The sequence below is a fragment of the Belonocnema kinseyi genome, chromosome 1, assembly GCF_010883055.1.
Source record: "Belonocnema kinseyi isolate 2016_QV_RU_SX_M_011 chromosome 1, B_treatae_v1, whole genome shotgun sequence".
Lineage (NCBI taxonomy): Eukaryota > Metazoa > Arthropoda > Insecta > Hymenoptera > Cynipidae > Belonocnema > Belonocnema kinseyi.
The window spans coordinates 93,187,388-93,193,607 of NC_046657.1; positions in this window are offsets into that span (position 1 = coordinate 93,187,388).

A 6,220-nucleotide genomic window follows, 5' to 3' on the forward strand; every position below is an offset into this window, starting at 1 on the left:
CTCCCTTCACCTTCCCTTTCCTCCCTTCCCTTCCTTTCCCTTCCTTTTCTTTCTTTTCCTTTCCTTTCCCTTCCTTTCTTTTCCCTTCCTTTCCCTTCCTTCCCTTTCTTTCCCTTCCCTGTGCGCTCCTTAATCTCCCTTTATTTCCCTTCCCATAATATCCAATAATGTTACCATAAAGTGGAAATTAAAAAAATATACTGAAAAAATATTATAAAAAAATAAAGCAAAAACAAATAATTGTAGGGCAGGCCAAAAAAAAAGTTTCTAAAACAACTGACATACAGGGTGGACACGCTGGGGCTTACCAAAATGTATGCAAATCCGGAGTACACGCCCATAAGAATAGCATTAGCGTGTAAAACGAGTTGCATACTTTTTGGTAAGCTCCAGCGTGTCCACCCTGTATAAATATACGCATATACACACCTATACATACATACACACATCCAAACATTTACCTATGTTCAGACATACATACACACACATCCACACACACTGAGATACATATATACATATATGCACACATCCAGGTATATATACAAGCAGGCGCACGCCTATATATATATATATATATATATATATATCCATAGACACATACATACACACATAAACAATATTAAATAAATAATAATCATCAAAAATACAATATAAATAATAAGCATAGAAAGGGAGAGAAGAAAATGGAAAGTGAATTATTTTTCTAAGTGAGTTCGAAAGCATTTACATAGATTGAAAGGAACCTTTCTTGCGTATTTAAGATGAATATGAAAAATGAATATGTGAATATATGCGAAATTAAAATAAATAAATAAAAGATTGTTGTATATAAATCACATTTTTTCAAAACTCACCTATTTATTCTTTTTTTTTTTTGGTTTTTATCATTGTGATTTTCTTCTTTATTCGTTATTATTCATCATTTCCCTTTATTTATGATTTTGCATTTTTCATGACTCGATGCGTATGAGTGCTAGGGAACGAGTCGAATAATTTTGATTTTTCACATTTTTATAGGTTGAATTTTGATAGTTATAGTAAGGCTTTAAAATTCTGGTTTGGAAATTTTATCAAGTTTAATTCTCTGCAGTTCAACAGAGAGGGGCGCTAAGAATAGCGAGCTCCTATTGCACGGTATCTGAGCCAGCTATACTGGTGATCGCAGGGGTGCTTCCGATTGAACTTTTGGCCCAGGAAAAAAAGCTCGTGTTTGAAAGGACAGCAGAAGTGGGCAAACAAATAGCAAAAGAATTCAACAGGTTTCTACGAGGTTTCTACGAGGGTAGTTCAAAAAGTAAATTTCCCTAGTCTGCTGTTTTGCCCCAGTGCCATCTAGTGAGCTGCGACCGTACATAGTTTTAATTTAGGATATAAAGATAAGAGCGGAACCGGTCTTAGCTGCCGAAAAAATTTTTTTCATCAGTACTTCTCGGAAACCATGGAGCTACCTGTGAAAAACGTGTCCACTTGTGAGTTGCGTGCATTCTGACACTGTATCGTATAGTGAAGTTAAATAGTTGTACATTATAGCTGAAATAGCCATTAATTCAACGGCAATGATGGAACCAAATATGGAAATAAGAGATGTTTTGATTAGCTGTAACTCCCAGAATTAGATTAAAGCCTTCAAAGAAAAGTGAGCCAGAAAACGCAGCTAGATAGGGTGTCAAGTTTAGCTACATTTATCACCTACAATGTATGGTTGGTGGAAGGGCGCACAGCGCTCCTGCTGAAGATGGACACCTTAGCTGACCCTAAGAATTACAAGTCAGTAACTTGCCTGCACACACTGTAAAAGATCTTCACAGCTATCCTTAATGATGGGATTGTTCGGGCAATCGGACCTGTGTTGCAATAGATGTAACAACAAGGCTGTTCAAAGCAAGGCGTAGCAGGATATCGGGAGAACCTGCTCATCGATAGATGTGTTTGCAAAGATGCAACATCTTATCAGCGCTACCTTTCGACGGCCTGGATTAATTACCGGAAAACTTTAGATTCAACCTCCCGTAGACTTATCATCTGTTTAAAGCTATACCCTAAAGGGCGTGACACAGAACACATTTGAATTTGATATCGGATTCTTTAATAAATTACGAAATTATTTATGGTATCAATTGCGACTGCTCGAGGCGCCTGAAAGATTGTTTGTATATTAAATATAGCCCGGCTAAAAATATTGTTATTAATTTTTTTAAATCGTATCTAAATTGATCTAAAAATAATCAAACATAGCGATATTTTCCAAAAACTAATATTTTTATATGCTTGCTCGTACAGTTCCTTATTTTATATTGTTTTCGTAAGTATAAGTATTAAAGCTTTTCGAAAATTCGTAAAATTAAAGATTATCGTTATTAATTTCCGTATAGGCGCATACATTATTGACGAAGAAGAGTTCAGGGACAAATTATAAGAAAAGTATTCAGCACAAGAAAATCTGGGAAGTAAAGCCTTTTTTGTAGGCATTTACTTATTGTCAGGTCAGGTAGTTCTAAATTTTTGTTAGGGTATACCCTGATCTCTCTATTGGAAATATTACAGGTTCATTCACATATCATGAGGTGCATAGAGGGATTGATGCCGCTTTTAAATAGCAGATTTACTACCTAATCTGGAAAACATTGTGCAAAAATTAACAACGTCACCTTTCAGAGGGGTGCCTTGCCTGACGAAACCATGAGCTCTCTCTTCTTTTGCCTCACCTTATTGCCACTATCTCTCACACTATGCCATTCCGAAGGGTACTTCTGCGTCAAACTTGGAAATCAAATGAACAAAGTCACTCTTGTATTTCAAATGCATGATCTCAAGATTTATGCTTAAAATAATGAGCAACTAAATCCAGCTCTAGGGATTGTCTAGAAATACACTCGGAAGATTGAAATGGAGTTTGGATTAGAAAAGTGCGTCAAGGTGTATTTGAAGCGAGGAGCTACTCACTGAGAAATCTGGAAATATTAAAACTATAAATGTGGCAGTCTCAATGGAATTCGCATAGAGAGTGCTTAAATTTCTTTGAGATTTCTGGGAGTGCCCAGATTTTCGAAACTTCTCGAGATCGGGACTATCGAGGAGAAATCAGACTCGACTAAGCTCGGCGGCGTTCGGATGGAGTCGGACGTTAGTATGACTCACCGAGGCAGCGTGTGCATTACGAATATGTGAATGTTTCGCAGTGTGAATGTTCCACGCTTGGCAAAAGATTTCTAAAATTTCTAAGAGTCCCAAGAGTTTCTCAAAAAGTTCTCCTAACATTTCCAGCGGAGTAATCTGAGATTTCTTAGTTACTAGGCCCTCGATTTGAAGCGAGGAAAACTTCATGGCATCTCCGAAGATCCTCAAATCGTCGACAGAAGCGCTACATGGCACCTTGGAACTGGAGAGACCTCACATATACCGGGGCGTGCCACAGAGCCGAATTTAGGACGTGACATCTATAAAGGATACCCTCCGATGCAGATACAAATGTCTTATCAAACGAATTTGGCCTTTCGACCTGTCGGTGAGGACGAAGTATGTGTAACAAAAATGCTTGCCGTCCCGGTCATACTCTATTCATTTAGAGTGATTTCATGCACAAGGAAGAGCTCCGACCCCTCGATATCAGGTTTTTACAACCGCAATTTTTCCTATTTTTTTCTGATTTGTGGCATACGGCATCTAAATAAATATTAGTCTATTTTGCTGACCAGCGCTGGATTTTTGAAAAAATGTTTATATTTTGTTTAATAGTCAAAAATAAAGAACAATAAAGAAAAATTGCAATGACACTCGCTGTTAGCTGTTTGTGGATTCTCGCAGTACTCTCATCAACCCTCCTGAAACTCACGAGGAACACACCTTAAGGCATATATAATTGCTACTAACGAATGACCCTTTCATTGTTATAAGATGCAGGTCAATTACAAAAACTCAAATTATGTATAAATATTGAATTTACTAAAATTAATTAATTAAGTAATAATTACAATGCCCTGTATGAGTCTTTTAGTATCTTAAAATAAAGGTCAAGTTCGATAGCCAGCTATTTTAGATAAAAATTCAAAAAGAGAGCAAATTTTTACATTTTCATCAAAGAAGGTATTAGATTTGTGTCAAATTCGACCACCCCCCTCTCCAGTTTTTGTCAAATTTCCACGTTTTGAGACCCCCTGAATCCGAAAAACAGGTTTTTACGAATGTGCCTATCAGTCTATCTGCCTGTCTGTTCGTGGATGTTTTTTTTGTTAACACGATAACTTTCGAAATAATTGACTAATTGGATTTTCCTTTGGTAAACTCTGTTAGTATCTTCAAATGAAGGTCACGTTCGTTAGCCAGCCATTTTGGATAAAAATTGAAAAAGTGAGCAAATTTTGAATATTTTTGAAACCACTTTTTTCAAAATTAAAAAATTTTCTGTGCGGATATTCATAGTATTCCAAAAGGCAGAGAAAGTATCTTAAAGAGTTTTTTTGATGAAAGCAAAATTTACCAGACTTATAGCATTTTCAAAATTTCAAAAAACACGAAAATGAACATTTTAAGCCAAATAACGCACAATATGAAAAACAATCAAGAGAACAAAAACGTTGCTTTTTGAATGCCCCACAAGAGGACATTCAACAGGAGGGTCGCACAGTAGGGAAAAATGACATTTTTGGTTCGAAATAACGTACAGCCCATAAATATTCACTGATTAAAAAAAAAATTGAAAAAAATGCTAATATTATTTCTAGAGAGTTATTGACATTGATTTTTGAATTAGGTTTTCAACTTTTTTATAAATAAACAAATGTGATGAAAAAAACGGACATTTTCTCTATTTGACGTTTCCGGTACTCGTCAATAACAGAAAAATGGTTGAAATCGCTTTAGTTGCATAGAGTAGCATTAGTTAAGGATATTCCAATATCAGACAATTTACCAAAAAAAATTCTTAAACAAATTATTTGTTAAACAAATTTTTTTACGATTTTCCGTAAATATATACATTTTTTCAAGTTATATTGCAAGAAATTTGAAAGGAAACAATATTATTTCTTTTTAATTTATCTTATCATTATAATTGTTTACATTATAAACAAAGTTAATGCACAAATGCAGTAATCAGACATTTTTCGACAGAAATATTCGTTCATTTCGTTGTAGATTTTTGTTTTAATTAGGAAAATTGTGATAAGTTTAGCAAAATGCATAATTTGTTGAATAATATTATGATTTTTAAACAAATTTAACAAACAAATGAATTTTTCGGGCGTTTGTCGGCAGAAAAATTCTGGGTTTTCATTGCCAGTCTTTTCAGTTAGGAACTTCATGACAATTTCAGTAACATTCATATTAAGTTGATTTGTGGGCTGTACGTTATTTTGAACCAAAAATTTCATTTTTTTCTCACTGTGGGCCGGGAATATGAAAATGAGAACATTTGAACGTCCATCTAACATAATGCTGCTGAAAGTTGGTTGAACTTCACAACATAAAACACTAACCAACTATGACTCTTGGTTAAAACTACCCCCCCCCTCCCAACCCCCACCCGAAACCCTCATTAATCGAAGTTTCATGGGTCACTGAGGTAGGGCAAAAATTAAACGACTAATCAACAAATGATGAATTTTGCTAAAATGATCATAAAGTTCCTAATTTATAAAAATGTATATCGAAAAAAACGAATTTTTCTATCGAAAGATGCCTAATTACTGCATTTGTTTATTAAATTTGTGTATAATATAAAGAATTATGATATTAAGAAAAAATTGTTTTATTATTATATTTTTTCCATTCAAATTTCTTGCAATGTAACTTGAAAAAACGTATAATTATGGAAAATCGTAGAAAACATTTTTTTAACAAATAATTTATTTATAAAAAATTATGTTAACATCTTTAGCTAATGTCACTTTATGAAACTTAAGCGATTTCAACCATTTTCTTGTTGTTGACGAGCACCGGAAACGTCAAATAGATAAAATGGCCACTTTTTGGTCATATTCGTTTATTTTTATAAAATTGAAAACCTAATTTAAAAATCAGGCTCGACAACTCTCTTAGAGGTATTAACAGCTTTTTTTCAAAAATTTTTTATTCAAATCGCTGAATATTTGTGAGCTGTATGTTCTTTTAAACCAAAAATATGAAAATGAGCTCATATGAACCCCCATCTCACACAACGCCGCTGAAGGTTGGTTGAACTTCTCAGCATAACACATTAACCGTCAGCTATGACTCTTGGTTG